The sequence below is a fragment of the Rhipicephalus microplus genome, chromosome 2 (assembly GCF_043290135.1).
Source record: "Rhipicephalus microplus isolate Deutch F79 chromosome 2, USDA_Rmic, whole genome shotgun sequence".
Taxonomy (NCBI): Eukaryota; Metazoa; Arthropoda; class Arachnida; order Ixodida; family Ixodidae; genus Rhipicephalus; species Rhipicephalus microplus.
Genome location: NC_134701.1, coordinates 106475530 through 106491803, shown reverse-complemented (window position 1 = coordinate 106491803; position 16274 = coordinate 106475530). Strand labels below are relative to the sequence as shown.

The window sequence follows — 16274 nt, the reverse complement described above, 5'->3', positions numbered from 1 at the left end:
CTCTTTTGCATGGCTTAGTGTCAGAGAGCGGAGGCTGTTTTTAAGTGCGTCACTGTGTTGCAAAATGGAAAGCCATAGGCTGCAAACATCTTTGTTTGCAGTGCATTTTTGACATAGATGCACTTCGCAGTAAGCTACAGCGCACCGTGGGTACAATAAAAAAAGGCAGCCAAAACCCGCAGTGTACGCACGGAAGTGGACCACGTTCAGTACAAGTGGCGGTGTTGATGGGCAGTTCGGGACAGCACGAAAACTTTTGATGAGGCTACAATCTTCCCACCTTTACTAGCTAGGTAACTGCTGAAGTTTTAATACTGTAACCTTGTTTATCCTTATTTAGGTATTAATTTATTGAATGCCCGCCATAGAAAAAAGCCAAAAGGCAGTGCATGGACCGTATTTTTCTCTCAATATAAAATATGCAGAATACATTTTCACATCTTCACTGAGGCAAAAAAAAGTAATGGCAAAGAAATAATCACTTTACCTTACACTGTGACTGAGTCCCTCCTCCATCATTTGTTATCGCAGCCACCTACACAGAATATTCACGAATTTAATGCTGGTTAGTGGGGCGATGAGTTTTATGGGATGGTGAACAGACAGACAGACAGACAGACAGACAGACAGACAGACAGACAGACAGACAGACAGACAGACAGACAGACAGACAGACAGACAGACAGACAGGCAGGCAGGCAGGCAGGCACACAGACAGACAGACAGACAGACAGACAGACAGACAAATAGACAGACAGACAGACAGACAGACAGGCAGACAGACAGACCGACAGACAGACAGACAGACGTATGAATGGAGGAACAGACGCTTCGCCCCCCTTAGCACCATTCACGCCTATACTAAAAAACATGGCTCAAGTTTCCAATAGAGTATGTGAAAGGCATATGAATCTAATTCTGAAAAGCGCGGTAATTTAGTGAGCGTACCCTGGATATTGAATATCAATTTGCACGTCACCTTATTGTGGACATCAATTTATTACGCTAGAAATAAAAACAAACATCGTACGATAAGCACGCTCGAAACGCTTCAGAGTAACGGATTCTATATTGCAATATACCAAAGATGCCAAGTGAATTGACTAGGCGCCAGCGTCTGCTAGCACTTAAAAGACAAAATACAGCCTATGTACACCAACATCTGTAGAGCCTTCTCTGCACTAGCCTTTCACTCGGCTACACAATCATGGTGAAAGGAGCTGATTTGCCGAGTCTCTACGGTATACTTCACATAAAAACTGCAAAAATACAGCGGAAAAAATTCACACAGATGTGTGCGCCTACATGGGAGATAATCTTGTAGTCAGTGCTGATTTGTACAGGCGAGAAAAAATATTGCTCATTTGTTATAGACTACGCACGTATATATACTGCTGGCTGTGGCAAAAAAAAAGCTTGTTTATGTCGGCGCTGTCTCCTGGGTCTTTCTTTCACTCATCTGTATTCTTGTGCTGTCTAATTAGAAAGCTTGCATGGTACCACGCCAACACTAGTACATATAGTGCAGCTAGTTTGTATAGAAACAAAGTATTAGGCCCAACCACTACTCAGTAATTTAAAACATAATGGTAGCTCTGACCCTCACTAGTATGAGAACTAAAGATGCGTTTCTAAGCTCTAAAACATGCAAGTCTGTACCCAGAAGGCGGTTATAGCTTGTGAGAAAACCACTAGGCAAAAAAAAAAAGCTGTGAATGTTAGCGCTTGTTGAGTGATCGATATTGCAATCGCACTGAAATACATGCGTCTGGTTCGAATGGTTGCAAATTAAAACGGAGAAGTATTACCTAATGACAAGGTACAGAGGGGCAAACAGTGGAACTTCGCTGTTTACTAGCCCTACCCAGGTATCGCGTATTTGAAGATTCTTGGTTTCTGTGTCAGCTCTTTAGCATGGTCAGTCACGTGCACACATCCGAATCAAAATGCATTTATGTTTAGTTTTTCTGACATGGTGGTGTAAAAAGGATAGTAGATTTCATCACCACTAAACAACCACAAAAAAGAACAAAGTACACTCCAAAGCTATGTCGTTGATAACTACCAACACAGACGACCTTGACTCTTCAGTTATAAATGGGCGTTAGCCATGGCGAATCAACGTTAGCAGATGTGTCAGATGACATCGTCGCTGACATTAAACTACCATGCGGCTCATGATTCATCAGTTTCTCAAGTGAAATCTCGGTATGTAATAGTAAAGTTAAGCACTGTAAATAATGGTGGTGAAACCTTTATAAAGCTGTTACTAAGATGTCACTGCAACGTTGTTCAAGCATGATACTACTTCTGCTACTACTACTATTGCTTCTACTACTACTACTACTACTACTACTGCTACTCTTAACAATACTAATATTGCTACGGTAGGAGCCGGGCTGTAGAATGTGCCGGGTAAGTAGAAGAGAAGGACGACGTTGTCTGGTGCAGCCTGAAGACTGTATCTTTACCACGACTGCCGAACTTCATCCTCACCTTGTAAATGAATCCACCTATCCATTAATTCAACCGTAACAGTTTTGTGGTGGAGGCGCTGGGTAATCAACCAAGCGGCACGACGCTTCAAGCGCCTGATCTACGACGAAGCCACCGCCTTGCTGGTCTGTCCCTGTTACCACTGGCAGCTCAGATGTCTCACGGCGAAGAAGGAAACCGGATCCCCGCAGGTGCAGACCTTCTACTAGTCGCAGCAGCACCGCTAATGCCAGGTACGCGTGCGGCTGGTCCCTGTTTGCGTCACGATCTGATACTGCCTCGCACATTCGTTGGCAAATATGGCGAGGACGTGGATGTCTGGCTCACACACTAAAAACGGGTGAGCAAATACTACCAGTGGGACGCGGTGACCCGGCTGACCAATGTAGTATTTTTCTTAACAGACACAGAACTCGTGTGGTACGAGAACCACGAAGGTGCCCTCACGTTATAGGATCGCTTCGTTTCCAAAATAAGAGCGTGCTTCGGAGACTTCGTAGCGTAGAGAAAGCAAGCGGAACAAACGTTACTGCACAAAGCTCAGATCCCAGGAGAGACGTGCACGACCTATGTCGAGGCAATCTTGAAGCTCTGCGAGATTTTCAACCCTTCTATGTCAGAGGAAGACAAAGTTGGCCACCTGTTGAGGGGCATTGCCGAGGACGTGTATCAGTTCCTAATCAGCTAAGACAGCCCAGCCTTGCTACGGTAACCGACGTCATAAGCCACTTTCGCACATTCGAGACCCTGAAGATGCGACGTATCCCCCCAAGTTCGGTCACCTACCGAACGTAACCACCGTGGCAAGTGTTGACGAATACACGCTGCTCAATCTTGTGTCGACAATACGCCAGATCGTTCGAGAAGAGCTCACTCGACACGCTCGCCCGACGCCGTTCGAAGCTACACACGCGCCGCCTCTCTCTCGCCTTCCCGTGTGAATTGTCGCAGCAAGCACTGATGACTGCAACTACAGGCTACCCTCACCACCGGGGTCACAGCGGAATAACTACCCACTGCCGAGGTACGAAGACCGCTTCAGTTACCCCCATCAGCCAGCCAACACTCGTTAAGACCCGAATGAAGATGTAACTGTACCACCACCACATCAGCGCAATGCCTTCCAGGAGTACAATGCATACCGCCAAGCCCCTGTGTGCTGCCATTGCGGTATCGCCGGGCATATAGCTCGTTTCTGTCGTCGACAGAGAGAGCCGACATCCCGATACCATTCCCCATCAGAGTTTCCACCAGCGGGCACTGGTCATAACAACGGTCATTGGCCCGCCTATTCCAGGAGTAACTCACGGCGGGGAAATCACCGTGGCAGTTCTCCCGCTTATGACCGTAGTTTGACGCCTCCATCTGGCTGACTGCTTTGTTCCCCTTCGCCTGGATGACGCCTGTCATCACCGCCGCTGCCGGTAAACTAGCCAGCGCGACCGATGGAGGTGGGGTCACACAACAGGATTTGCCTTAGATGCCTCCGCCAGTTATAATGTCCAAGAACAAGATACGTGTGGAAATAGATGGCTTTTGTACAAGTGCTTTGGTGGACACTGGTGCTACGATATCAGTTATGAGTCTTTCTTTCAAAAGTCGCATTGACCATAAAGCTATGTTTTTGGGGGCGAATCAACAAGGTTTCGTGGTGTTGGTGGGGAAGTGCTTCATCCTATTGGAGTTTGTGCCGTCAATGTCTTATTGGCAGGAAAGGTGTTCCCAACAGAGTTTCTTGTGCTGCAACGTTGTACCCGCGATGTGATTCTCAGTCTTGACTTTCTCCAAGGGTGTGGCGCTTTCGTCGACTGTGGAAGTGGTGAACTTTCCGTCAGCGGTGACATTGTTCCTGCCCTCATCGATGAGGCGCCGCAGGCTATGAAGGACGCTCTGATTGTTTCCGATGAGCTGACAGTGCCGCCATGGTCAAAGAGGTCAGTTGCGGTGTTCGTCCCAGAATTTGCCACATCAATTCACGCCATTGTTGAACCTGCCATGGTTCAATGTGCTAAGAAAGGCATACTCGTTCTCGTTCTTTAGTATCTGTTGATGAAGGAGCAACCTTTCTGTGGGCACTGAACTGTTCGCCAATGCCGGTTGTGCTCCCTCGAAGAATGAAGCTTGGCGTCTTCGATAATTCCATTGAAGGTTCGGTAGCGGTTGTTAACAACGATGAAAGCGAGAGAGGTACAGTCTTTGGCAAGCGCAGTTGCTCTTACGAGTTGCAGATCTTAGACAAGAATAGCGCCACTTTGCGGTCACACGAGCAGCAGGCGTTACGCCATCTGTTGACGCGACACGCTAGTGTTTGACTTTTGCCAAGAGGAGAAGACACTGCATTTGCCATGTTCTCGCGCTCACCATAGGATTGACAACAGCACTGCCCATCCGATCCGACAAAAGCCTTACCGAGTGTCGTCATTAGAACGAAAAGTTATTGCCGACCAGGGTCGGCAAATGGTGATGAAGGGTGTCATTGAAGAGTCGTTTAGCCCATGGGCAGCACCGGGCATCTTGGTTAAGAAGAAAGATGGTGCCTGGTGGTTCAGTGTTGATAACAGAAGACTCAAAGCCGTGACCAAAAAAGATGCATATCTGCTGCCTAGGATTGACGATGTTATTGACTGCTTACACTCGTCTTCGTACTTTTCTTCAATAGACCTACAATCAAGATATTGGCAGATACCTATGCACCCTTCAGACAAGGAGAAGACCGCATTCGTGACGCCTGATGGACTGTATTAATTCAATGTGATGCCGTTTAGGCTTTGCAATGCCCCCGCCACTTTTGGAAAGTTTATAGACTCCGTCCTTCGTGGTCTTAAATGGTAGTTGTGCTTATGCTTCCTGGATGACGTCGTCATTTTTGGGCGTACCTTCGAGGAGCACAACGTCCCTTTAAGCCTTGTTTTAGACTGTGTCGGAAAGGCTGCCTTGATTTTGAATTCTAAGGAGTGCCGGTTTGGTGAACGACAAGCTTATTCCTCGGTCACCTAGTTGACAAAGATGGTGTCAGGCCAGATCCCCACAAAATCAAAGCAGTCGGCCCATTCAAACCACCCCAGACACTGAAGGAACTTCGCACCTTCTTGGGCCTATGTTCCTACTTTCGCCGCTTTGTGCCCCGATTCGCGGACGTAGTACACCCACTGACGAGCTTGTTGCGAAAAGAGAGCTCATTCGAATGGACAGCTGATTGTGATGCCGCATTTTCCGAACTGAAAATGCTACTGACATTTGAGCCTATTCTTCGTCGTTTCGATCCTTCTGCTCCTACAGAAGTGCACAGTGACGCAAGGGGAATTGGCATCGCGGTTGTGCTTGTTCAGCGCCATGATAATGCAGAGCATGTTATTGCTTGTACGAGTCGATCTCCAAGCAAGGCTGAAATGAATTATACGGTGACGGAGCAAGACTGTTAAGCGGCTGTAATCGCCATTCAGAAGTTTTGATGTCACCTCTACGGTCGTCTATTCTAGATTGTGAGAGACCATCACTCGTTATGCTGGCTTGGAACGCTCCGAGACCCTTCTGGCCGCCTTGCTCGATGGTCTTTACGCCTTCAAGAATTTCACTTCAGCATTTTGTACAAAAGTGGACGACGTCATTCGGACGCTGATTGCCTTTCTCGCCTACCTACGACCACGACGGAGGATAGTGAAGATACCTTTGACATCTGTTTTGCTGCGGTCTTTCACACGTTTCTTGACGCCAATATCTTCAAATGAGAACAACTGAATGATTTATCTTTAGACCCTTATTTCGTTGACGCTCGGAATCTCAGAGGCAGTGGTCGCTTTCGCATTCGTGATGAACTGTTGCGCAAAACAAATTACTCAGCAACCGGCGCACGTTATCTACTGGTTGTACCTCAAGTCTTCGATGCGACGTTCTCCGTACTATGCACGTTGCTCTAACGTCAGGACACCTTGGGTTCATTCGTACCCTGCATCAAGCGCAGCAGTGTTTTTACTGGCCTTGAATGAGAGATTTCACGAAACAATACGTCTCGAGCTACGAAAATTGCCAGCGTCACAAACGACCTACCAGTGTACCGCACGGCCTTCTTCACCCCGAAGAACCGCCTACTACGCCTTTCAATCTAGTGGGCATTGACCTATTGGGCCCGTTTCCGCGATTTTCGAAAAACAACCGCTGGATAATAGTGCGCGTCAACCACCTTACCAGATACGCCGAAGCCGCTGCGATACCATCTTTCACAGCTGATGGCGTCGCTGCCTTTTTGTTACGCTCCGTTGTTTTTCGTCATGGTCCACCTCAAGTAATCATCAGTGACCGTGGTCACCAACTCATCGCGGACGCTCGGGAAGAATTGCTTCGCCTCTACACTTCACAGTTCAGACATTCGACACCATACCATCCCCAGACGAATAGTCTTGTAGAAAGTACCAATCGAACACTTACTAACATGCTCGCTATGTACGTCGCATCCAATCACGAAAACTGGGATGAGATCTTATTATTTATTACTTACGCATTCAATACAGCGAAGCACGAGACCACGGACTTCACGCCCTTCTACCTCCTCTACGCTCGATCACCACGCAGCTACCTTGATACAATCCTCCCATTTAAGCTCCATACCGATGAGTCCATGGCCGAAACATTGTGCCGGGCTGAAGAAGCCCGCCAAATTGGTCGCTTTCGCACACTGGCATCACAAGATCGCTCCAAGCAGCGGTACGATCAACGCCATGAAGCCATTTCATTCCGTAAATGTGAATTTGTGTGGTTGTGGACCCCCAAACGAAAACATGGTTTATGTCAGAAGTTTTTACGGCAGTACACAGGCCCCTACGCCATTGTAGATCGCTTGACTCACTTGACGTACGTTGTGGCACGCTTGACGACACCTTCTCATCGGTCAAATCAAACGCAGTTGGTGCATGTGGCTCGCCTCAAGAAGTTTCATCCCTCCAGTGACTTAAGCTCGCCCAGCGGGCTTCGTCTGTGAACCGGTGATTGCTTCGGTATGAGCCGGGCTGTAGTATGTGCCGGGTAGCTAGAAGAGAAGGATGACGTCGTCTGGTGCGGCCTGAGGACGCCATCTTTACTACCACTGCCGAACTTCATTATCACCCTATAAATAAATTCACCTATCTTTTAATTCAACCGTAACAATACCATAATTGTGCCTAGTATATTACTTATTATTATTATATTGCAAATAAAAATTATTTCCGGTATGCTGAAACTATAGGTGGCGATACCCGCAAGATTTAAATCCTGGCGCCAAAGTTACTAAAAAGTTACCTGGTGTCGGAGTTATTGCCGAAAATAAGGTATCCATAAAAAAGTACTATACGGGGTAGACGGAACATAATCGGTTGCGTTGAATAGCACACACCTGTACAGATGAATCATTGCAAAAAATATCAAACTAAAGCTAAATTAGGTGCGCACAACGTCACATACAATGTGTTCAGGGAAATCTGCCATAAAATATTGAAATTAAGAAAAAAATAACATTTCCTTTGTGCTTCACAGAAGCAATTCTCGCTGCAGCGATATTTGGATAATATAAGAAGTCAACTACGGCAGTAACAAAAATTACCCTGTTGTTTTTACGTAACGGATGCATGTGATGGGTACCTAAAATGTATAAAGTCTATTGCTTTCTAGAGATTCAAAATAGTTGTCAATCATTGACCAAGTTTCCCACTTTTGTGTGGTATTTACCGTGCCTATCATTATCGCACAAGTGACGCACGTACTTTAACAAATTCATGAGAAGTAAAAGCACTACAACTGTTGTCATGAAAAAAGACACCATTTTGGTGATACCTTAGTTGCCCTTATCGGCCCTTTTGTTTTCGTTACGTGGGTGAATTCTGTTGGAATTCATTCCTTCTGAATAGTTACGTCAGACCACTTTTCTAAAACTAAAGGCGTCAGGAAAGGCTTCGCAGTTAACACTTCATTTGTGCCATTTGACCCAAGTATCTGTCTGAAGCAAAAAAAAAACGTTAACATTATTTTTTATTACTTCACTAAATGATTTGCATCAGCATAGAAAAAACATCTCTCACTATAGAAAAAAATACGAAGTTAGCCCTGAAAAGTTTAATCTCTTATTTTCTAGAATTTTCGCGCACTCCTTTCATTGAACTTTACAGAATAACGAACACTAATCGGGAAAGAAAATGACAATCTAAGATGCACTTTATTGATTGCTCCCCGTATGCAAAACAATACATACTTTTCTCGATAATGATAACTTCAAATATTGACGAATAAAATACTTAGTAATTTGAAAACCTGCTGTCTTACGAAATAAGTATTGGGACTCGTTATTGCTTATATTCTCAAAGAATTTTACTTTTCCTTAAAAAGCAGCTTTTGTATTCTCACTTTACAGAGATATTCTGTTCCTCTAAGATGCAAATACAAAATTTCCCTCTCTGAACAAAACATATGTCTCATTATTTTTTTTATCACAAGAAAAAACCACACTGCCCTCGTCTACAGCGCAGTTAAGTCAAGGCAACATAATAGTCTGTTCTCACGCAATGCACAATTAGTTTTCACTAACAAAAACAACCATGTTTTTGTGATTGATAAGGAGCCGTCAACAAAACAATTCGCGCTGCACGCGCAATCGTAGTGATTCCGCAAGTGGAGATTGAGCGCCATGGCTTCTTTTTTGAAAGCTGAGCAAAATATGATGGCCACACAGCCACAGACACTATAATCGGTTGATCGCTGATGCGTGAAATAAGCTACAATGTTTTCGGTTGCCATAGGCCTTTTGTTGGGAAAACTTTCGCAAAGCAGAGTGGCAAAATTATAATGAATAAGATTGTTGCAGCTTCTTTTTGCTTCAATAAACTATAGGAACGTTTCCCTTTTGTAAAATATGCTTTACTGGCATTGCGTTTGTGATTCTATGTCATATGTGGTCCAAGACATATGACTAGATCTCCCGTATTCTAAAGTAGATGCACGCATAAAATGACTAGTTGCAAAGCAGATTACAACAGAACAATCACTTACGCCTTTTGTTATTCTTTTATTATTTTTAACCAATAAATAGCACAAAAAGGATGAGTGAACGAACGACAAGCAATGGCCACTTGAAGTTAAACAGAATGAATAATACAATTGGCAAAACTACTTCAACAAACACCAGAAATGTTCTTTGTGCGTGAGAATTTTCATTTACCTAAAGCTCGCACAAATAATGGGAAAATGACTGCTAAATTTGCTGGTGTGTTCGTGTGGGATTAAATTCCCCTAAATTTAAACAATCTTTCACGACAAGCTGATTTTGCCGACAAACCACAATACCCTCATTCACCGAACTAGAACCTGTTAAAAATAGGTGCAATTAGGAAAGTGATATTTGTTCTTTTTTACTTTCTGCTTGTTTTGCACTGCTTTCATGAATTGTATGTTATATGTGTAATAACAGTGCCGCTACTCCTATAGTGTAATTGGAGACGTACACCACCTCTAAAGAAAACGTACTTTTATGTATTGTTTAGTTCAGCTCTTCTAATTATTGTAAACTTGTTGTTTATCTTCGTATTTTGAAAATTGAGTAAAGTGCTTTTGTTGATTTTGTTCATGCTACACATTGTATTTAGAACTTTGTCACAACGCCAGTTGTGTGCTGCATATTATGCATCATCTTATTCACAATGTGTTAGGAGGTCTCCCAGACAGTTTTTACTCTGAGACATTCTCATGTACTCCGTTTATCTGTTCATTTTTATTGTAACGGTGAGATTTCTTTATTTACAAAAGATGAAGAATGCGAGAGTCCAGGGATCTGGTAGATCACCGCTCGAGCCAACCTCGTCCTCCTCTCCTTCCACACGTTCCCTCAGTATCGTAGCACTTCCCGCTTTGCAGAGATGCCCACCGGGTGAGCTAGGCTCCGTTGCGATTATGACAGCGTTTTAAACAGGCGACATGAACGACGTGTGTCTTGATCGAGCGGCGGCCAGTTGACAACAGCCAATATATCACGTACGTGACATCGCTGAAACGTCCCAGGACAACAAACGGACCAGTCTAGTTGGCCAGAAACTTTCAGCAGAGGCCGTGCTTGCGAAGCGGCGTCCAAAGCTACACCAAATCTCCTTTCTCAAACAATACGTGCCGGTGACTTCTGTCGTAACGGTTCTTAGAGCGTTTTTGGGAGATGAAAGTTCGAAGACAGGCGATGCGCCAGGCCTCTTCAGCGCGGAAAACTGTTTAGGCCAGAGTATAGGTTGATCAGTCTCGGAAAAAGGAAAAACAGTGTCAAGAACTGTGCGGGGTTGGCGTGCGTAGAGCAGATAAAATGGACTGTATCTCGTTGTTTCGTGCTGTGCAGTGTTTGAGGCGAAAGTTATAAAAGGCAAGATCGCGTCCCATGTTTTGTGTCCGTACATACACGGAACATACATGAAAATCGTGCTGACGAGAGTCTTATTAGTTGGTTCCGTAAAACCATTAGCCTGCAGGTGATACGGAGTAGTGTGACGGAAATGGCACGAAGCGAGACGAAGGAAGTCTTCAACTACATCGGCGACAAATTGCCGCCCGCGATCACTGATGATGACACGGCGGTATCCATGGCATAATATAACGTGCGAAAGCATGAACAGTGAAACTTGAGTGGCCATTGCCGCAGGAATCGCCGCAGTGTCGGCGTAGCGTGTGAGGTGGTCAACGCCCACAATAATCCATCACTTTCCGTTCGTCGATCGCGGGAAAAGGCCGAGCAGGTCAACACCGACGACGTCAAACGGTGAACCCGGGGGTGCTACGGGAAGAAGTAGTCCAGCTGGCGGAGTTGTAGGACGCTTGTGGCGTTGACATTGCTCACAGCTCGTAACATATGCAGTAACACTTTTACGGATCTTCGGCCAGAAGAAGCGTTCTTGCGTGCGATAAAATGTTCTAGAACAACCCATATGGACAGATGTTGGGTCGTCGTGCATTGCTCGAAGTACGTGTTGTCGCAGACTGGTAGGCCTAACTAGAAGTAGGCGAGGGCCTATGCCGGAATAATTCTTTTTGTGAAGAGCGCCATCCTTTACGAAGAAACCACGTTGACCGTTCGTTCCGGAAAGAATGAAAGAAGCGAGACTGTTGTCGCTGCGTCTCTCTGCTCGAAAAGTTTTTAGGGCAGGAAACGGAGTATTAACTACTGCCAAATATTCATCAAAGTTTTGAGCGTCCTAATTGGTTGTCGGAAGAGAAGCCGCGAAAAGAAATCAGCGTCAGCATGACGACGACCACTCTTGTAACAGACTTCAAAGTAGTGTTCTTGCAATCGTAATGTCAAACGAGCAAGACGACCAGATGGGTCCCTAGTCCAGTGAGCCAACATAAAGAATGGTGGTCTGTGACAATCGAGAATTGTCGTCCATAGATATAAGGGCGAAGCTTTTGCACGGCGAATATGACCACGAGACATTCCTGCTCTATGACACTATAGTTTCGCTCCGGTTTACCTAAACAGTGACCGGCATGGGCAACGACGTGTTCAGCAACTCCATGGCGTTGGACCAAGACGGCGCCGATACCTACACCACTGGCGTCTGTATGAAGTCCTGTGGCAGCAGACCGGTCATAGTGGCGAAGTACGGGCTCTGACGTAAGAACAAACTTGAGTTGCGAAAAAGAGAACTCGCATTCCGCTGACCACCGAGATGGTGCGTTCTTAATGAGTAGGGACTTCAAAGGGTAAGCGAGGTCGGCGAACTTGGGCACGAAGCGACGAAAGTACGAGCATAGGGCCAAAAATTTTAGCAACTTTCATACCGATTGAGCTGCTGATTGCAGCGACTTTCTTGGGGTTGGGTAAACGCCATGCTTGTCCACCAGAAGACCGAGAACTATGGCCTCACGGCTGCCGAAGTGACACTTCATAGATTTCAGGGTGAGCTTAGCTCTCTCAAGGCCGGTGAGAACAATGTCTAGACGATGGTTGTGCTCATCGAATGTACGGCCAAAAATTATAATGTCATCCAGGTAGCAAAGATAATATTCCCACCTTTGTCCACGTAATATAGGGTCGAGGAAGCGCTCAAACGTCACTGGAGCATTGCATAGGCTAAACGGCTTTACATTTGAATTCAAATAGACCATCTGCTGTACTGAATGCCCTTTTCTCTTTATCATTCGGGTGCATGGTGATTTGCCAATAACCAGATCTCAAATACATTGAAGAGAATTACGATGCCGAATGCCAACAATCGATGACGTCATCAACCTTGTGAAGCGGGTAGACATCCTTTTTAGTAACAAAGTTGAGCCGTCTGTAGTCCGCGCCAAATCGCCATGTACCATCCTTCTTTCGGTCTAGAATGACAGGGGCAGCTCAAGGGCTACACGACTCTTGTATTACCCTTTTTTTAACATCTCTTCTACCTGTTGAATAATGACCTTGCACTCCACAGATGAGACATGGTATGGTCTCTGCCGGATAGGGTGATCAGATCCTGTGTCGATCCCGTGGTGAATACGCGACTCGGGTACACTTATTTGATCTTCATTCTGCCCAAATTCAAGTTTAGTAGCGTGCTTTGCAAGGACTTCGACCAAAGCTTGACCAAGCTTCGAGCAAAGCTTTTTCTGATGATAGCGACTTGTTTACCATATTCAGAAAGTTGGCTTCTGTCTAGAGCGTTGCACGAATAAGTTCTACGCTCTCGTCACCTAAAGATGTCATAAAACTGTTCGCATTTTGTTTAAAGGAGGTGAGTCGCAATCCGCAGGGTAGCATGATGGATTCACTTGAATGGTTAGACACCCATAAGGCCGATCGCCTATCACTGATCGACAGAACACAATGAGGAACGAGCACATTTTTATTTGCGCAATTGAGAGGAATGGGCTCCACAAGCACATCAAACGTGCTGGCGTCCCAGGCAGAGGCGTCGATGCGTACGTTCTTTATCGAGTTGGGCGGTAGGACAACATCCTCTATGACGGTGATAGATCATTGACAGCACCTGGGATCGTCAGTGAATGCCAATAGCATAATATCGCCAGCACCGCAATTTACAGTAGCACCGCACTCGCGTAGAAAATCGATTCCCAAAATGATGTCATGGGTGGAGCTGGTCAGGACAGCAAATCCAGCCTCGAACACCTTGTCGCCTAAAATGGCACTAACAACAAACACACCGATCGGGCACAGCGTCTCCCGGCTCACTGCACGAAATGATGCACAACTGTCCCGGTGAAACATCACTTTATGTCCGAGCCGCAATTTGAAGTGAAGATTCATCACTGAAACAGCTGCTCTAATATCTATCAAAGCCATCGTTAGAAGTCTATTGATAAGCACGGGGACCTAATTTTGTGACATAAAAACGGGTGGAGGCATAGAGGGATGAGGTGAAAAATGTTCGGTGACCTCAGCTCATATTGGCCGTACCACTTAGTTTCCCGGAGGCGGGGAGGTGACACGTCGACTAGGAGACGGGGAATGGAACCGGCGTGTTGCGCTAGGCGTCAAGTTTCGCTCGGAGGAAGGCGAGTCGTTGCGTAAATTCTGATGGAAATCGCGTCCCACATGTGCATCACTGTAAGTGGTATGCTGGAAGCCGTCTCTAACGTACGCGTTCCACATCGAGCGCATACCACCGCGCCAGCGGTTTTGTGGAGAAGCTGATGATCCCTCGTAGTAGCGCTGCTGGGGGCGACGAATCTGACCACAGAATCAAGCCACATGTCCACTGAAACCGCAGTTATAGCACACAGGGGCCTCACGCACGTCCCCAAACCTTCAACGAAGCACCGTGTACCCATGATCGTCCCACGAAGACACTATTGTAGGTGGATGGCGGGAGGCGTTCTGGAAACCACGGCGATCATGTAGGTTGTCGGTTGAGGGCTCTGGTGCTCTTGATTAGGACACATCATATAGCGTGGCATCAACGGCAGCACACGTTGCGTCGTATGGCGGGGAGGCGTTGCTAGCTTGTGCACTCGGTGGGTTGACAACATCACGTCGTCCAAGTTCTTCGCGTACGATTTTCCTGATCATTGAGGCAAGATCACAGGATGATGTTGGAGGGACGTCAACACTTGCAATGGTGGCGACGTTGACAAGTCTACCAAATTTGGGAGTTATGCGCCTAGCTTTCAGAGTCTCAAACGTGCGGCTATATTGATTTACGTCCGGTACAGACGCCAAGGTGTCCTTGCCAATGAGAAAATTGTAGACGTCCTCAACAACCCCTTTGAGGAGATGCCAAACCTTGTCATCTTTCATGCGTGGGTCTACAGACTCGCAAAATTTCACAATCTCTTCAATATACGTTGTGCATTTTTCACCGGAACTTGAGCACGCTGCATCAAAGTTTGCTCAGCGCGCTTCTTCTTCATCAATGGGTCCCCTAAGCAGCTCGCTATTTCTTTCTGAAACGCTTCCCATGTCGTTATTGTTTCTTCGTGGTTTTCAAACCACAACAACGCCATACCTTGAAGAAACACTCCGACGATGGACAACTGGGAGGCCGCATCCCAACAATTGTACTTACTCACATGGTTGAATTGTTTCAGCCATTCGTCGACATCTTCTCCAACCCTCCCAGACAAGCTTGGTGGTACCATGTGTCGGGGCCACGTATAGCCAGAAGAAGAGTGCAAGGTGTCGCCGTCAGTAACTGGATCTATTGAGAGTGGTGGTAGACCAGCCAGTCGGCGGCTTCGGCGTAGTTCTGAGGTAGCGCTTCCGTGATCGTTCGCCAGGGATTGCTCCGCTGTACCCCGCACTTTTCACCAATCTTGTAACGGTGAGATGCCTTTATTCACAAGAGATGATGAAGGCGAGAGTCCAGGGTGCTGGTAGATCACCGCTGGTGCCAACCTCGTTCTCCTCTTCTTCCACGCGTCCCCTAAATATTGTAGCAATATTGTTACGTTTGAAAGAGACCGGTAGACGTTGAAAGGGGCCATTTATTAGGTCGTGAGGGGCAGCTCAGAAGCGGCCGACTGGTTAAAGATTCTCCTGATCCTCTTCTTCCTCTCTCGCTCTGGGCGACCAGTACGTTCACCATATATGCTTCTTTTTCTTCGTGCATGTACGCAACATTCCTCTCCACGCAGACGAAGGCCGCCGGACAAGTCAGTCGAGTTGTCGGGGCGTGTACAGTTTCAGGCGCGCAACATGAACCACTTGAGTTTTGGCAGCTCGTCGACCACTCGCCGTGACGAGCTATTACATAGTTGACCTCTGTAAGTCTGTCGACGATGACAAAAGGTCCATCGTAAGTGGCCAAAAACTTTTGGCATAACCCGCGCTTGCGCATCGGAGTCCACAATCACACCAGATCACCACGGCGATAAGTCACTGGTCGATGGTGAATGTCATAGCGTGCCTTCGCTTTGTCTTGCGATGCCAATGTGCGTAGTCGAGCTATGCGACGCGCCTCTTCGGCGAGGTAGAAAGTCTCGGCGACGGTGACGTTGTCGTGGTCACGGAAAGGCAATATTGTGTCGATTGTGTGCCGGAGCGAACGTGCATAAAGCAAAAAGAAAGGGCTTTAGCCTGTAATCTCATGCTTCGCGGTGTTGAACGCGTAAGTAATGAACGGGAGTACTTCATCCCAGTTCTTGTGGTCGCATGAGACATACATAGACAACATGTTGATAATGGTGCGGTTGGTACGCTCCGTCAGCCCATTAGTTTGGGGGTGGTATGGTGTCGAGTGACGCAGGCGGGATTCACAAAAACGGAGTAGCTCCTCCACGACATCCGCTGTGAATTGTCGTCCATGATCACTGATAATCAGGCGAGGTGGGCCATGTGG

At 46.5% G+C, this 16274-nt stretch overlaps 1 long non-coding RNA gene across 1 annotated transcript in view; it reads right to left on the bottom strand.

Annotated features, from left to right (window-relative positions):
• LOC142785421 (uncharacterized) overlaps positions 1 to 16274 on the bottom strand; it is an 82402-nt gene that overhangs the window by 26144 nt on the left and 39984 nt on the right. Inside the window, exons 2-3 of the long non-coding RNA XR_012888962.1 lie at positions 8302 to 8464; positions 488 to 535 (exon numbers count right to left, since the gene is read on the bottom strand). This is a non-coding gene — a long non-coding RNA (uncharacterized LOC142785421). The remainder of the gene's footprint in view (positions 1 to 487; positions 536 to 8301; positions 8465 to 16274) is intronic.